Source organism: Pelodiscus sinensis, chromosome 4 (genome assembly GCF_049634645.1).
Source record: "Pelodiscus sinensis isolate JC-2024 chromosome 4, ASM4963464v1, whole genome shotgun sequence".
NCBI lineage: Eukaryota > Metazoa > Chordata > Testudines > Trionychidae > Pelodiscus > Pelodiscus sinensis.
Window position 1 is genome coordinate 1,113,654 of NC_134714.1, and position 3,178 is coordinate 1,116,831.

At 59.0% G+C, this 3,178-nt stretch overlaps 1 long non-coding RNA gene across 1 annotated transcript; it reads left to right on the plus strand.

Moving 5' to 3' along the window:
- The first annotated feature begins 1,130 nt into the window (after positions 1 to 1,130).
- Positions 1,131 to 2,960, plus strand: LOC142828938 (uncharacterized). Its single transcript, XR_012903111.1, has 2 exons — positions 1,131 to 1,468; positions 2,722 to 2,960. It is a non-coding gene; the product is annotated as an uncharacterized LOC142828938 (long non-coding RNA).
- Positions 2,961 to 3,178: the final 218 nt, after the last annotated feature.

Sequence of the window (3,178 nt, forward strand, 5' to 3'; positions counted from 1 at the left end):
TCTGGGGCCAGAGCCGGAGCCACGTGGGGGGGAGGCTGGCAGCTCTTCCCCTGGCAGCCCCCGCTGGGGCCAGAGCCGGAGCCACGTGGGGGGGAGGCTGGCAGCTCTTCCCCTGGCAGCCCCCGCTGGGGCCAGAGCCAGAGCCAGGTGGTGGAAGGCTTCTCCTCCGGCGGGCCCACCTGCAGTGGGAGTTGATCACTGGAGGCAGGAGCGTCTCGTCCTGCGGCGTGGCTGGCCCCATGGCCCTGAGCAGCCACCCCGATTTTGCATAGGCGTTCAATAGTTGGGCTTGATTGCTCTGGCGTGCGCGTGCGAGGTTGGCGTTTGTTTTTAAACCACCCCGCTGGTGCACGTTTCTGAGCTTTTAAAAGATTTTAAGTAAGAAGGGTTTTTTTGGGGGGGGGGGGGTTGTATGATATAGAAATCCCTATAATTATTTTTATTTTAATTATAACTTATTGTTTTAGTTGCTTCATTATTGACAAAGGGATTTAGGGTGTTTATTTTGGGTTTCTCTTTTTATTGTCATTTATGTTTAATATTAATCACCTAAGGAAAAAAAGTTAAACTTTGTTAAAGCATCAGGAAACATAAGAGTTAACTACCAACGGGAAGGCTGTCAGGAGATGCTTTCTGCCAGATAAAGAGTAGCTGTCAGTTTTGCAATCTTGAATAAAAGATTTGAGTGGATTTTTGGTGGAATTTTTAAAAAGTTGATTTATTTATTATATTTAAAATAAAAGTGTTTTATGAAAATGTGAGGTCCCTTGCTAAATTTATTCTGAGACTAAATATTTTAAACTCTTTCTGCTTACCTTGTATTACATGAAGTTTTGAACTTTTTTGATTTTAAGATGATTTTAGATTTTCCAAGCGCTTTGGGAGGCATGTGTGTAAATTGCAAGTTATGAACGAATGACTCCTTTAAGTTGCTTATGTTTCTAGACTGTTATTCCCTTTTCTATCTAAGGTTTGAGCATGGTTATTCGCCCCCCCCCCCCCGCGATCTTTTGGCCTGGGCGTTGATAACGTCTGTAGTTTATGCATCAGACGAAGCGGGTCTTTGCCCACGAAAGCTTCTGCTCCAACACACCCGCCAGTCTCTAAGGTGCCCCAGGGCTCCCGTCGCTTCTGTAGTTTGGCAGGTTTAGCTCCAGCTTTCCCTCCCACGTCTCAGTCTCAGCCTCAGGCCAGTGTTTCCAGTGAACCCAGCGAACCAGGCTTGACTCGCCCCTGCTGCAGCCAGCGCCCTTCTCTGCGGACGTGACAGCAGCGCCCACGTGCTGCCGAGCGCCTGTCAGGCCTCCTGCGGCGCTGGAGCCAAGTCTCAGAGCGAGGGGCACGAGCCGGCTGCAGCGCTGGCGCCGGGCCGGGCTGGGCCGGGAGGCGGGGGACGCGCAGGTCTATCAGCTCCCCCCTCCCCGGCTCCAGCTTCTCTCCTCCAGGCCCCCCCTCCCAAGGGACGAGGGTCGGTATCAGGCAGGCGAGGCCGCGGCTCCCCGCGCTGGGGGAGGGGTCACCAGACAGTCCGCACCCCGGGGCCCGGCGCGGGACCCTTCAGCAGCAGCGCAGCCGGTGCGGGCGCTGCCCTCGGCAACGATGCGCGCGAGCGGCGGAGTCCAGGGGAGACCAGCGCAGCGAAGGGGCTGGAAAGCGGCTCTCCTTGGAAACCGGCCACGGCCAGTCTGGGGGGGGGGACCCACGGCCAGTCTGCGGGGGGGGGTACCCACGGCCAGTCTGCGGGGGGGGGCCCACGGCCAGTCTGCGGGGGGGGACCCACGGCCAGTCTGGGGGGGGGGACCCACGGCCAGTCTGCGGGGGGGGGGGAACCCACGGCCAGTCTGGGGGGGGGGGGAACCCACGGCCAGTCTGGGGGGGGGGGGAACCCACGGCCAGTCAGCGGGGGGGGGACCCCACGGCCAGTCTGCGGGGGGGGGGGACCCACGGCCAGTCTGCGGGGGGGGGGGCCCACTCAAGGTCCCTTGAGCCACTTTTATTTCTAGATTCAAACGCTTCAGGGGGCGCTTCTTTGTAAACGAGGACAAAGCCCCCCCCCCCCCCCCCCGCGAGGGGTTAGCGGGAATCGGCGGCAGAGACTGTTACTGCAGCCTGTACCGCTCTGAACCGGGACTCTGGTCCGGCAGGACCCCGGGTGTTCCTGGAGCAGAGAGCCCAGGGGCAGGGAGGCCAGTGGGAGCAGGGGTCGGGCAGTGTGGAGGCACAGGGCCAGAGGGCTCAGGCGGCAGGGCCGGGGGCTGGAGCTGTGCGGGGAGCTCTGGTGGTGCAGCCAGGAGCCCCGGGGCGCAGCAGGCTCAGGCAGCGCGGGGAGTTCCGCTGGTTGGTACAGAGCTGCTCCCTGCAGCTCTGTGCTCCTTAGGGAGAACTTGGGGTTCATACGCATCGCTCCGCACGAGCCCCCGGCGGGGCAGCCAGGAGCGCGGCAGGGGGCTCAGGAGGTGCAGCGGGGAGTCCCAGGCCCGAGGGGTCCAGTCAGGGCCAGCAGCTCAGCTGTCTGATGGCAGTGGGGAGCGGCTGGGGCCAGCAGCAGAGTCAGCGGGTTCCTGGGAGGCGGTTGACAGGGGACCTCCCTGGTCTGGCGAATTCCCTTGTTCAGGTTCCACGGCTGCCGGACCACGGAGGTCCAACCTGTAGTTGGAAGCTTGGGAGCAAGTTTGTTTTTATTCATGGTTGAGCCATAGCCTGTCCGGATCCCCTCTGCAGGGTCACACTGCAACTGGCTAATGCCGGAAGACGAAGTGTTTCCTCGCCCCGTCAGCCCTGCGACCAGTCACAGTCCTCGCAGGCTGAGGACAGGACACCCCAGCGCACCTGGTGTTACTGTGACGAGAGGGCAGCGAGCCCTTGGAATACTGAACATTTCTCGCCTCTGGCAGGTACTGAGTCATCTCAGCTTCAGAGCTCCGTGCTGAACAGCAGAATTGTAAAGATCCCTATTTTGGTTTCTATTGCCGTGTTAATCATTTGCAACTGATTCTCTCTTGCAGCTCGGTACAGCACTATACATGTGCATATTTAACAGGAATGGTGCATATTCATTGTTTACCTCCTGTGCTAGGACAGACAGAGTGCCCAGTTCTCCTTTTCTTTCCCTTCCCATCGCCAGGCAGCATGAACCGAACAGCTAGAACACAGGCTAGACCAGTCATTGGAGACATGG